The sequence below is a fragment of the Chrysochloris asiatica genome, unplaced genomic scaffold (assembly GCF_000296735.1).
Source record: "Chrysochloris asiatica unplaced genomic scaffold, ChrAsi1.0 scaffold00146, whole genome shotgun sequence".
NCBI lineage: Eukaryota > Metazoa > Chordata > Mammalia > Afrosoricida > Chrysochloridae > Chrysochloris > Chrysochloris asiatica.
In genome coordinates, this window is record NW_006408664.1 from 6,649,408 (window position 1) to 6,664,644 (window position 15,237).

General features: G+C 40.1%; 1 pseudogene; it reads right to left on the reverse strand.

Moving 5' to 3' along the window:
• Window positions 1-3,986: 3,986 nt before the first annotated feature.
• On the reverse strand, window positions 3,987-6,278 carry LOC102814874 (annotated as a pseudogene).
• Window positions 6,279-15,237: the final 8,959 nt, after the last annotated feature.

Here is a 15,237-nt window from a genome sequence, read left to right on the forward strand (position 1 = left end):
TTTGTGTATTCCATTTGGTTACATCCATGTATATAGCCATGGACTGCCAAAAGAACCAATAGATCTGTTTTGGAAGAAGTGCAACCAGAGTGCTCCTTGGAGGCCAAGATGGCTAAGCTCCGTCTCTCATACTTTGGACACATTGTCCGGAGAGAACAGTCGCTGGAAAAGGATGTCATGCTGGGTAAGATGGAGGATCAGAGAAAAAGAGGAAGACCCCCAACGAGATGGATCAGCCAGGTGACATCATTGATAGCGTCAAGTGTGGCGGCGGTAGTGAGGTTGGCCCAGGATTGGACATTGTTTCATTCTGCTGTGCAAGGGGTCACTATGAGTCGGTTCTGACTCGATGGCACCTGACAACAACAACATGTATATAGCTGTCTTTTATGTTGTTTAAAAAAGGTATTTGCAATGAAGAATTCATAGTTCTTGCAAAATTTGATCATGTAATCTCCATCATAGTTTCTATCACTGATCCTTCCTCTGTGTTTCCAACCTTGGCATTCTAATCACCAGCAGTTATCAATACATATTGATTCCATGCTTGACAAATATCAGACTGAAAAAGGTGGTAGAATTTTTCACTCTCATCCTATCATTAGAGGTGGATATTAAATTTGAATAATAGTGATCTTCCTTGTAGGTGTATGGATATTATCCTATCACGGACTACATTGTACTTCCAGATATATCTTGAAATGTTTATGATGATGAATGTAATGATATTCCTTTTCAATTTGTCATTCCTGGCATAGTAAACCATGTGATTGTCAAATTCAAAATAGCCAGTACCAGTCCATTTCAGCTCACTGATATTTAGGATAAGGATTTTTATCTGTTCCATTTCATTTTTGATAACTTACAATTTTCCTAGATTCATGCTTCATACATTCCATATTCTGATTATTAATGGATATTTATAGCTGTTTGTCCTATCTTGAGTCATGCCACATCAGCAAAAGAAGATCTCGAAAGCTTTGCTCCATTCATGTCATCACAGTCAGCTCTACTATGGGGGAGGTCAGTCCATCCCCAGTTGTATTTTGAGTCCCTTCCAACTTGAGAGGCTCATCTTCTGGCACTGTATCTGACAATATTCTTGTGCTATTCATAATGTCTCAATATTCAATATATTGGTGCTATTTGGCAGTGTTCCACTGCTATTCATAAGATTTTCAGTGGTTAAACATTCAGAAATAGTCTGCCTCTCCTTCTTTCTAATCTGTTTTAGTCTGGAAGCTCAGTTGAAACCTGTTCACCATGGGCGATCATGCTGGTTTAAAAAATACCTGTGATGTAGTGTCCAGTGACATAACAACATGTGATGAACTGAAACAAGAAGTGGTTCTTCATTTGCCAATAAACTGAGGATTCAGAGGTGGTCTTTTCAAGAAATACTAGTAAGACTAGAGTCTTAAAAGATTGTTAGTGCCTATCTAATGTGCAACTATTGGTTTCTCAATGTCAAGAGCAAAGAACAGTGAAGAAAATATAAGACATATGGAAACAATTCATCCAGTGGACTAATGGACCATGACGCTGAGGCCAGAAGAGCTAGATGGTGCCTGGATAACACTACCAAACCCTCTGAAAGAAATCACATTAGAAGTTCCTATGTAAAGTGAGAAAATATTGTGGAACAAAATTCAAAATCATAAAAACAACCAGGCTTACTGGTCAGTTAGAGGCTGTAGGAGTCCTGAGACTACAGCCTTAGTCATTCTTCAGGCCTGGAACTGAACCTGCCTAGGTGGCTCAATTTTTAGTCAAATAATGGGCATGTTTATAAGGTGAACAATAACATTAAGGAAGTGTGCATTCCTTAGAATAATTAACCATTTGAGATCAAAATGGCAGCAATTGCCCAAAGACAAAATTCAGAAGGCAAGAAGAGGTAAAAAGTGGGTAAGTGATATTGTGGGGATGTCAATTGATGGCAGGAAACAAAATGTGTTTGAATTGTTAAATGGAAAATAATCTGCTCTGTAAACCTTCCCCCAAGTCACAATTACAATTGTTTTTTGTTTTTGTTTTTGGGTTGTTTTTTTTTAATGCTAAAAAGTGGTGCATCAATAATTGGAACCCAAGGACTACAGCACAAGTCATTTCTTTCTTAATGCTCATCAACAATTCCATGATGTTCTGGGTGACACAGCTGTACTGCAGGGCCTCTCCTGGACCTTCTGCCTGTATCTTATATGCTCCTTGTGCTGTGTGTCAGCAGGAATCCTGGAATTGCACATTAGTCACACTCACAGAATGTTCATAATCACTTCTGTTCCAGCATGAACAAGCGATGCTAGCAGAGTCAGAGGTGACGTATCTGTGCCATAAAGGGATACCCTATTTAAGACCACCTGCTGAGTCCCTATTTCCTGACCTTTTCCACAATGACTAGAAGTAAAAAACTCCCTCTCTTCATGGGAAATCTGACCTCTCACCCACAGGAGTGTGGTCTCCGGCTCTGACCCCATCAGGGCAATAGCATCATATCTCAATATTCCAGCAGTAGGACTGCTTTCAGACCCAGGGGGATTCAGCCTTAAATAACACCACATGTTCAACATTACAGGACAGTCCTGTTCAAGCATTGCCCAGCCTCGTTGATGATCTTTTTACAGTGACTTTTCCTGCATGAAGTAAAGGTTATGCATGCACAGCCCTCCTGCAGCTTTATCAGTCTCAGTTCCCTGGCTGCTGTCAGCAACTGCTCAAGCAAGAACACACACACAGAGAAGCACTAGTATATGGGCACCATCACGATTTCTCACGCCACTGTCAATTTTAGGTAACAGATATGTATATGATAATTATGTTTTCTCTCTCATATGTATGTTGTTGTTATGGTTAAGTGCTGTTGAGTTGATTCTGACTCATAGTGACCCTGTATAGGGTTTCCAGGAAACAGATGGTGAGCTTGAACCACCGACTTTGCAGTTCAAATGACTTTGCAGTCTGACGCATTAGCCCACACCACCACACCAGGATTCCATCTCATATGTATATGCATATGTATACACACATACATACAAGCATAAGTCAAAAAAGTATTGCAATAAAATCATAAATAGTTTTATTAAACAACAATAGCAAAATATGAAATCTGATCATATTTCAATTGCATTTCATATCAAAATATGAAGGGGCACAATCAAGGCTGTAGGGTGGATGAGGTAAAGTGTTGTTTTAGGCTGGCTTCTCTGTGTTTCCCAACATATTCTTCATCTAGCTAGATTCCCTTCTGAAGACAGTGTTTCCATCTCTCTACCCCTTCCCCCCAAATTGTATGTTGCTGTTGTTGTCAGTGCCATCGAGTCAGAAGTGACTCATAGCGACCCCATGCACAGCAGAACGAAACAATGTCCGATCCTGGGCCAACCTCACTACCGCTGCCACACTTGACGCCATCAATGATGCCACCTGGCTGATCCATCTTGTTGGGGGTCTTCCTCTTTTTCTCTGACCCTCCACCTTACCCAGCATGACATCCTTCTCCAAATTGCATGCTCTACATTTTATCCCATGTCAAAATGGCAGTTTTGGAATCCTGTAGGTATTTGATTCATGTTCCTTTTAAATGTTCTTTGAGTTTGGGAAAATGAACTGATTGCGATTGTTGCAAATGTAAAAGTAGACATTCTACTGCAAAAAGAGGGGTGTTACTGATCTTGCAGTCCAGGAGCAAGGACCCTGGAACCATAAAGGGAAAAGAAAATTACAACCATTGTTTCTGCACTTGGTCATGTGGCTCCAGCTGGTATTTAGAACTTCCTTCTTCAACTACCCATTTTGTAGTCCCTTTGCCCTCAGCAAGCGTGATACTTTGCCTGGTAGAATGACCCAAACGTTAATTCCTGAAGGGTCTAGGCTATTAGTCTTCATGTTGGAATTGGGTTGCTGTAGTTTACCATTTACATGTAGTGCCAAAAGACATCCTGAGGAATTTCCTGGATGCCACACATATTCTTTTTACCTCCATTATGTCAGGTCAAGCCGATTTTTCTTTGGTAATCAGGATCAATCACACCACGCAATATAGTAATTCTCCTCTTTGCCTGTTGATCTGGAGGCATGAAGAGTACAAAGTGACCAGGGGCCATTCTTAACTTCAAGTTCAATGGAGTCAGTGCTTTGCTTCCAGGTGGGAGTATTCCTCCCTTTAGAACTAACATATCCAGACCCAAAGAGCACAGGGTGGCAGAGACAGGAAGCAAACGTTTTCCAAGTGGGTTACTAGGAGTAATAGTGAGTGATGTTACTTCCATTTCTACCCCTTGTTGTCTGGACACATGGATCCTGGCAATTTAAGAAACAGCACCATATATTAGACACTGGTTTAGAGCATACACAGCCTACTGGAGAACATTTTCCCAAGGTATTGCCACCTAGCTGGCACTGTAATTGTACCTTTAGAAGGCCCTTCCATCATTCAATCTAACCAACTGCTTCAGAATGATTAGGGACATGGTAAGATCAGTGAATATCATATGCACGGGCCCATTGCCACACTTCATTTGCTGTGGAGTGGGTCCCTTGATCTGAGACAATGCTGTGTGGCATACCAGGATGATGGGTAAAGCAATCTGTAAGACCACAGATGGTAGTTCTGGCAGGAGGATTTCATGAAAGGAAAGCAAATCCACATCCAGAATAAATGCCTGTTTCTGTAAGAACAAAACGCTGCCTTTCCATGATGGAAGTGGTCTCCTCATGGAGATCAACTTGCCACCAGGTAGCTGGCTGATCTCCACAAGGAATGGTCCCATACCTAGAACTCAGTGTTGGTTTCTGCTGCTGGCAGATTGGACGCTTAGCAGTGACTGTAGCCAAGTCAGTCTTGGTGAGTGGAAGTCCATGCTGCTGTGTGTATGCATAACCTCCATTTCTGCCATCATGGCCACTTTGTTCATGAGCCCACTGAGAAACGATAAGAGTGACTAGAGAAAGAGCATGTTGTTTCTATAGAACATGTCATCAGGTTCACTTACTTGTTAATATCCTCCTCTACTGAAGTAACCCTTTGGTACACATTCACATGAGACACAAACATCTTCATTTGTTCTGCTTATTCAGGGAGGTCTAGCTACATATTTTGTCTTATCTCCTTGTCACCAATTTTCCAATCATGTACCTTCCAAGTCCCTGACCATTCAGCCAAACCACTGGCAACAGCCCATGAATCAATATACAGTCATATATCATACATTTCTCCCATTGGGAAGTTCTGCTCAACTGGAGGATTTCCCCTCATCACTGTCCTTCAGGATAGTAAGGGCCTGTACTGCTGCTCTCCACTTTGGATTGGTACCTGCATATAGCTCACAGTCATCTGTAAACTGAGTATGAATGTTCTCTTCCTCAGTCAATTGATCATAAAGAATTTCCCATGAAGTCAGAGGTGCAGACTGGGAGAGTAAAGGCAATGGAACAGGATTGGGGACTGTGGACATTTGGGCCACTTCCTCATGAAACTTACTCATGCCTTCAGATCCTGCTCAAGCTCAGTCTCATATATACCACTTCCATTTAATGATAGAATGCTGCTGTGCATATCTAACTTCATGACTCTGTGGGCCAGACAACACCCAGTTCATGATAGGTAGCTCTGGTCACATAGCGATGTGGTAGCCCACAGTTAGATGTTCAGTCTCCACTAAGGCCCAGTAACAAGCCAAAAGCTGTTTCTCAAAAGAAGTGTAGTTATCTGCAGAGGATGGAAGGGCTTTGCTCCAAAATTCTAAGGGGTTATGCTGTGATTCACCAATAGGAGCCTACCAAACACCCCAAACTGAATCTCCATCTGCCACTGACACTTCATGTACCATTGAATCTGCTGTATCATATGGTTCAAAAGACAGAGAGGCCTGCACAGCAGCTTGAACCTCTTGAAGACGTTTCTCTTGTTGTGGGCCCTACTCAAAATTAGCAGCTTTCTGACTCACTTGGTAAATAGGCTGGAGTAGCACAACCACATGAGGAATATGTTGCCTCCAAAATCTAAAAAGTCCTACCAGGTGTTGTACCTCTTCTTCCGTTGTGGGAGGGGCCAAATGCAATAACTTATCCTTCTCTTTAGTAGAAATATCTCTCTAGATGCCACACAACTGAACCCTTAGAAATTTAACTGAGGTGGAAGGTGCCTGAATTTTTGTTAGGTTAGTTTCCCACCCTCTAGCACACAGACGTTTTACCAATAAATCTAGAGTCATTGATACTTCTTCCTTACTAGGACCAATAAGCATAATGTCACCAATGTAATGGACCACCACAGAGTGGTTAGGTGTTTTAATTCAATTAGGGTAGTCCCCATTGTCAAATCTGGTTTTCAAAATCCAGCAATCATAACAGTCTTCAAGGATGCTGGGGCTGCCTTCACAAATGTATTCCTCACCATTGTGGTGAAAGGTGGTGTCCTCTGGGCACTCCATGTGTGGGCTTATGGGTTTCTCCTGATAAATGCACTCTAACATGCCAATTTTCTGAAGCCTTTGGATTCATTCCTCCACAGAATAGTAAGGCAGGTCTGGTACTTTAACTTGATATATTATAGGCCACCGTGCAGTCCATGCTTAAATGAACCAATCAAATAAACTATTAGATCCTTTTCTAACCTCTCAAGCTGAAACACTGAATGAAGAATCTGTGCTTAGTGTGCCCATATCAACAAACTTATACCGATCCAATGTTATGTTCCTTGCACCATTATCCCACACCCTTAATAACCATTTCCATATATATTCTTCTGGTTTCTGCTCATATAAATTGGAAAAAACAAGCAGTTCTTTTGGAGTGTAGTGTACTTCTTTTTGAGTCACAAATTGTGCTTCACCCTTGGGGGTTGATGGGACTTAAGTCTAATTATAGTCTAGAAACAATAATTGGTGGAGATATTTCCTAGGAACGTTCAGCAATGTGTTGCAAGATATCTACCTTAGATGATGCCTCCGGAAGTGCCTCAGTCACCATCTCAGCAGGCACAGTTGAGTTAATCTCATCAAAGTACATAGAGGAGATGATTTCATTGATAATGGAGTCACCCCTTCAAATGGAAGGGGTGGGAATGTTGGCAAGAATGACTCAATGTGATCTATAAGCTCTATGTCCCCAACTTCCTGATTATCTGCCCAAATGCCCCCATATCAAGTTTAGGATCCCGTTTCTTCCCAATCAATGTCCTCACTTTAGCACTGGACACCACTCCAAGTTGGGAGTTGAGCCAGCATTGTAATTCTGTCACTCTTACAGTAAGACTTTGAGTCTGGTTTTCAGAAATATCAGCCTTGCCACTACAAGAAAGTAGGCTTTCTTTCAGGGCACAATTGGAAACTTCGAGGTATTTTATGTGGCATTTTAGCCCTAAGGACATCTCTTTCTTTAATCACTTGGTCTATTATAACTAGCATCAACCAACCAGCTTCTCTATAATTCTCATCCTGGCAACGTTGCAGAAACGTATCATGCACATGATCACCTAGAGCTTTGCTTCTCCCCACACAGAATCCATTGGTGGTGATATTTTGTGTATTAATATTGCCACCTCATGCCATGAATTAGCAGCACCCTCACTCTCTTTACTAGTGGAAACAGAGTTATCAGTGCCTTTAAATTTAGTCAGATATAAGAAGCATTAAAAAAAAACAACTCATTCTTGTGATATTGTTTCTCTAGAACCACTCTTGGTACCAAATCTCTTAGGCTGGATTCTCTAAAAAAACAAAACCAGTGCTACATATATACGTTTATGTGTGTGTGTGTGTGTTTAGCAGAAATTTATATCAAGAAAATGGCTCACAATTGTAGCTATAAGAGAGTCCCAAGAGCAGGTCAGGAAAACCAAGATCAGCAGATGGCTCTAGATGCTAGGAATCCCAAGTTGGGGTACAGAGTAGGACCTTGGAACTGGAAAAGGGTAAAAGCAGGGTGACTGTTGACCAAGGCCTAGACAGAACCAGTGGCATGGTGCACATGAGCTGGGTGACAGAACAGGCATGTGTGGCCCTCTGGTGGGCATCTAGTTTGCCAGGCACACTTGACAGTAAGGTCAGTAGGCAAGCACACAATAGAGCAGGCTCAGGTTCAAAGAAACAAATGTTGGAGGATAACCCAGATGCGAGATACAGACCCAGCGATGAAAAAGAGTGTGAGTATTTCCTACATGTTTATTATATTGGGAGCAGACCACACCCCCAAGGAGACATCCTTTCAATTGATTGGCTGCTCATAGCTAATTATCATAGAGTTTACTATGCCTGCTTATAGCCAATCATCATCCAGTTAACTACCAACTGCCAAACAACTGGGAATCTTGGCTTAATCAAGTTGATGCAGAACCTGACTATCACAGGTGTCTCAGTGAAATTCATAGGACTACCCTTGCTACCCTTGAAGAACAAGCAGATACATTGTTGTGATGATTAAAAAAAAAAAAAAAAAAAAATCATCACTGTAATTTGCCTTGCCTTTGTCTCATCAATGAATTTTATCTTTTCCTTAAAACTTTCTCATTGGCTTGAATTTAACTGGACCAGAAGTCCCCTTCAAAAGCCACTGATTTCAATGGACTCTTTTTTTAAAAAAAAAAAAGATCCATAACAAGATCAAAACAAGTATTACTGGGAAAACTTGCCTGCAACCAGCCAGTGATCACAGAGATAGTTTTAAATGCATTTTTGCTTGGAATGTTGCTGTTGTTGCTGTTAAGTGCCATTGAGTTGGTTCTGACTCATAACAATCCTGTATAGGTCACCAAGCACTGGTGGGTTAGTAGTCCAGTGCTCATTATTAAATTCTATACCAAGACCTTTGCTTAAAATAAATCCATTCATGTATGAGCAAGAATCTTAGTAGCAATATTTTCAGACTCATTTATTCATATGTATAAGAATGTACAACATATATACATACATACACATATACTCAAGTGGCTATGCAAATCTTGGTGAAATATTTAATTGTAATTTCTTAATCTTCATCATGTTGTCATAATTGACATAGTATGTAACTTATTTATGTGGAGGACTGTTTTATATTACAGAAAAAGTAAGAAAAAAGAACTCTTGGATGACTAATATTTAACTAGGGAATAAAGATATCAAAAACAACAGAACTCCCCAATGATGGACATTGGTGGAATGACTTCTTGCCCTCTTTTGCTTTAGGGTTGTCTGACTCCTTAGATTGATTTATAAGTAAGTTTTGCAACAGTGATTCCTACAATTTCCCAGGTGAGAGTTAGGTTGCTTCTTCATGTCTTTAAATTTATATGTGTGGAATCAGCAGAGGCTCCTCAGCGGAGGTGCAGAAAAACCAGAGAAGGCACTTTGTTGGGACAGTCCCAGAGCTTTAGACCTAATATAAAGTAAGGGGAAATAGTCTGGAGCACCCACCGGTGAGGAAATCTGACTGTGGCCAGGAGAAATGCGATTTCTGAATCAATTGGAATGCTGCCTGCGGCCCAAGTCTTGGTGGTGATCAGAGGGTGGGGCCACAGGAAGGCTGATGCAGTGAGAAAGCCACCCAATGACTTGTGGGAAGAGGTTTGACTTTGTTTGTACTTTTTTCCTCCTCTCCTCTGTCTCACCCTTTCTGCACAGACTGGGTGTCTTCATGAGGGTGGGAGTGCACCCCCAAAAGGATCCAGTGTTGCACCCTCAGGGCATAATTTTCCCACGGTGCAAAGAGGAAGTTGCTAAAAGCCCCATTGGTTCCAGAGCCTAATCCTCCCGCAGCTTCTTATAATGTCTGACTCTGCGGTTTAGCCCTAAAGTTGACTCACTTACTTGGGTGGGAGCCTTTATTCCTGCCTTATCTAACAAGAGACAGAAGGCCTGGTCATACAACCAAACTATATTTGCATGCTGTAAAACCCCAACATAAACGCAAGAGCCAACACCAACTACTATATATAAGGATGCAGTCACTTTGAAAATTGCACTGTGAATGCACAGATACTTAACTGATCTGCAGAGATAAAATTGTGAACAATCTTTCTTCCATTCATTTCTCAATCTGTGTCTGTGCACCTCCATGGCAGTGACTAGAGGGGGAGGGACCTGATCAAGTGGACACCCCCACCCACTGCTGGAGGTTTCTACTGTGCATTTACACTGATCTGCACAGTGAAGCCTACTAGACTAGTCTGCTATGGTTTTGTTTTGTTTGCTTGTTTTTATTTTTGCTGTTACTTTTGTTTCTGTTTTTTGTCCTTTTGTTCTTACTTTTTTCCTGGGGGTGAGTCCTTTCTCTCCCCACATTGCCCAAGAAGAGACAGCAATTGCAGCCATATAGCCAAGCTACAAACATACCCTAGAGTATCCCACCATCCAGACATGAATCAATACCAGCTGCTATGCATTACATAGGTAACCAACACTTGCTAAGTTGAGTAATAAGAGACATGAAAAGGGAAGCCTATCTCCAGATCACATCCACCAAGAGACAGTAAGCTTAATAATAGAGCAACATATATTCATTTAATCATTGAAAACACATCTAACTATTGAAAATGTCCAAGAAACAACAAAATATCTCAGCACATGTCCAGAAAAAGAAAAGTGTAACTGACACAAATGAACTAGAGGTAGGCAAAGATTCCCCATTACAAGGAGAGCTGGCTTTGGACCTGCCTGAGAAGGAATTCAGAAGAATGATATTGAGACATATCCAAAGGTTTCACAGAGGGGTGGAGGAAAATAAGGAAGAAGTCAAGAAAGTGCTACAGAAGCAATCAAACAAGATAGATATAACATTGGAAGCAATTGAAAACCTGCAAAAGAGGTCCAAATGATTAATAATAAAAGATCAGAAATGGACAATACACTGAAAGAACAAATGAGTAGAATTGAAGAGGTGGAAGCCAGAACCAGAGAGCTGGAAGACAAATCTTTCAAGACTGCTAAGATAGAAGCGCAAGCAGGAAAAAGGATAACAAAATCTGAAGAGAGTCTAAGATTCATGTTGTACAACATGAAGAAGAATAACAAGAATTATTGGCATTCTGGAACAGGAAGAATCATAGCTTAATCTGATTTGCTTGCCTTTGTAAGTAACACTTCTCTTTTCCCTGGCTGCTTTTAGGATTCTCTTCTTGTCTTTGAATTTGAAGAGCTTGATTACGATATGTCTTGGTGATTTGATTTTGGGGTATATTCGCGGGGTTTGTTCAGCTTCTTGAGTACTTATCTTCTCATCTTTCAAGATGTTAGGAAAATTTTCTACCAGAAGTTCCTCAACTATCTCTTCTGTAGACCTCTGTGATTCTTCCTGTTCCAGAATGCCAATAATTCTTAAGTTATTCCTCTTCATGTTGTCCAACATAAATCTTAGACTCTCTTCAGATTTTCTGTTGCTTTTTCTTGGACATTTTCAGTAGTTAGATGTATTGTCAATGATTAAATGAATATATATTGCTGTATTATTAAGCTTACTGTCTCCTGGTGCATGTGATCTGAAGATAGACTTCCCTTTTCATGTCTCTTATTACTCAACTTTGAGCAATATTAACACGAGTTGGCTATCAATATAATGCATAGAAGCTGGTATTGATTCCTGTCTGGATGGTGGGATACTCTAGGGTATGTTTATAGCTTTGCTATATAGCTGCAATTGTTGTCTCTTCTTGGGTAATGTAGGGAGAGAAAGGTAACACCACCAGGAAAAAAGTAGACCAAAAAAACAGAAACAAAAGTAAAAACAAGCAAACAAAACAAAACCATAGCAGACTAGTCCAGTAGGCTTCACTGTGCAGGTCAGTGTACATGCACAGTAGAAACCTCCAGCAGTGGGTGGGGGTGTCCACTTGCTCAGGCCCCTCCCCCTCTAGTCACTGCCATGGAGGTGCACAGACACAGATTGAGACAATTTTATCTCTGCAGATCAGTTAAGTATCTGTGTATTCACAGCACAATTCTCAAAATGACTGTGTCCTTATATATAGTAGTAGTTGTTGGCTCTTGCATTTATGTTGGGGTTTTACAGGGTACAAATACAGTTTAGCTGTATAGCCAGGCCTGCTTTCTCTTGTTAGATAAGGCAGGAATAAAGGCTCCCACCTAAACCCCAGAGTCAGACATCTTAAGAAGCTGCCGGAGGATTAGCATCTGGAACCAATGGAGCTTTTAGCAACTTCCTCTTTGCACCATGGGAAAATTGTACCCTGATAGTGCAACACTGGATCTTTTTGGGGTGCACTCCCACCCTTGTGAAGACACCTGGACTGTGCAGAGAGGATGCAACAGGGTAGAGGAGGAAAAAATAATTTAAAAAAGACACACCTCTTTTTCCACAAGTCCCTGGGTGGCTTTTGCACTGTATCATCCTGGCTGTGGCCCCACTCTCTGATCACCACCAAGACTGTAGGCTTCAGGCAACGTTCTAATTGATTTAGAAATAATCACATGGGCGATGTCACAATGCAACCAAAGGAAATAAAAAAGACATTAACAGAATACGATGTAGAGTTGTACTCCAACAAATTTGAAAACTTAGAAGAGATGGATACATTTTTAGAAAAACACGGCATACCTAAACTAACATAGTTGAAGCTGAAAATATTAACAGACCCATAACAAACAATGAAATTGATCGGGTCATCAAAAAACTCCCAACCAAAAGAAGTCCTGGTCCAGATGGCTTCACTGGTGAGTTTTACCAAACAATCAGGGAAAAGTCATCACCAATTCTACTGAAATTATTCTAGAATATAGAAGAAAATGGAAAAATTCCTAGTATATTTTAGGAAGGAATCATAACCCTCATAGCAAAACTAAGGAAGAACATCACTAAGAAAGAAAATTATAGACCAATAACCTTCATAAACATAGATACAAAATTCTCAGCAAATCCTAGTCAACAGAATCCAACAACACATCAAAAAATACATCATGGCCAAGTGGGATTCATATCAGGGATGCAAGGATGGTCCAACATTAGAAAAAAAATCAATGTACTCCACCATATAAATAATAAAAAAGAAAAGAACCACATGATCCTATTGATCAATGCGGAAAAGGCATTAGACAAAATCCAACATCCATTCCTGATAAAAACACTGAACAAAGTAGGAATTGAAGGGAAATCCCTTAACATAACTAAGAGCATATATACAAAACCAACAGTCAACATTGCTTGCAATGGAGAGAAACTGAAAGTCTTCCCTTTGTGAACATGAACCAGACAAGGATACCCTTTGTCATCACTCCTATTCAATATTTTGTTGGAAGTCTTAGCCAGAACTATAAGGCAAGATAGGGAAATTAAAGGCATCCAAATAGGCAAAGAGGAAGTAAAACTCTCTCTATTTGCAGATGATATGATCCTATACTTAGAAAACACCAAAGACTCAGAAAAAAAATTACTAGACCGCATTGAAAGATTTGGCAAGGTGGCAGGGTACAAGATCAACATACAAAAATCAGTTGCATTCCTCTATACTTATAATGACAGCACTGAAAAGGAAATTCGGAAAGCAATTCCATTTATAATCGCCACCCAAAGCATGAAATATTTAGTAATGAATGTAACTAGAGACTTATATAAATGACCTATACAAAGAAAATTACTACATGAAACCAAAAGAGACTTATAACAATGAAAGACTATTCTATGTTCCTGGATAGGAAGACTTAACATTGTGAAAATGTCAATACTGCCCAAAGCAATCTACACATATAATGCAATCACAATCCAGATTCCAATGACATTCTTCAAAGAGATGGAAAAAACATTACAGATTTTATATGGAAAGGAAAAAGACCCAGAATAAAGCAAAGCGCTGCTTAAGAAGAAGAATAAGGTTTGAAACCTCTCACTCCCTGACTTCAAAATTTACTACATGGCTACAGTGGTCAAAACAGCCTGGTACTGGTATAATGAAAGATACATAGATCAATGGAACAGAATCAAGAATCCAGAAATTAACCCATTCACATACAGTCTTAGACAAAGGGTCTAAGTAAAGTGTATGGGGAAGAGATAGTCTCTTCAACAGATGGTGCTGACAGAACTATAAATCAATATATAAAAGATTGAAACAAAACCTTTACCTCACACCATATACAAAAACCAACTTAACATGGATTAAAGACCTAAATATGAATCCCATAATTATAAAGATCATCATCAAAATGAAAATAAAGGGACAAATTTGAGGGCTCTAATACAGGGCACACAGACTACCAAACATTGTGAAAATTGCACAAACAAAACAAGACAAAACTGATGATTAGGGCATTCTAAAAAATAAAAACCTATGTGTAGCAAATCATTTCTTCAGATGATCTCTAAATTCAGGTGAGATATATTCAAGGTCAAATTTTGGCACTCATGAACTTGTTTTCATTTTCTTCAGCTTCACCATCAATTGAGTAATTGATGGTCGGTTCCACAGTCTGCCTGGCATTATTTTGGTTGATGATATGGAGCTTTTCCATCACCTCTACCAACAGATGCAGCCAATTTGATTTCTATGTATTCCATTTGGTGTGGTCTATGTGTATACTCATCTCTTATGCTGTCTGAAAAAGGTATTTAAAATGAAAAAAATCATTGGTTTTTCAGAATTCTTTCATGCATTCTCCAGCATCATTTCTATCACCAAGGCCATGTTTTCCAACTACTGATTCTTCCTCTTTGCTCACAACCTTTGCATTCCAGTCACCAATAATGATCAATACATCCTGATTGCATATTTGATCGATTGCAGATTGATGCAGTTGGTAGAATTCTTCTAGTTTATCCTCAGTGGCTTTAGTGGCTGGTGCATAAATTTGAATACCAGTGGTATTAACTGGACTTCCCTCTAGGTGCATGGATATTATCCTATCACACACACCGTTGTACCTCATGACTGATCTGGATATGTTCTTTCTGATGATGAATGCAACACCATTCCGCTTCAATTTTTCATATCCGGCATAGTAAACCATGTGGTCATCAGATTCAAAGAGGCCAATGCCAGTCCATTTCAGCTCACTAATGCCTAAGATATCGATGTTTATGCATTCCATTTCATTTTTGACAACTTCCAACTTCCCCAGATTCATATTTCATACATTCCATGATCAGATTTTCAATGGATGTTTACAGCTCTTTCTCTTCATTTTGAGTTGTGCCCCATCAGCAAAGGAAGGTCCTGCGGGCTTTTCTCCCATGCATTTTACGCCATTCGCGTCATCATAGTCAACTCTATTTTGAGGAGGCATCTCTTCCCAGTGGCATTTTGAGTACCTTCCAAAC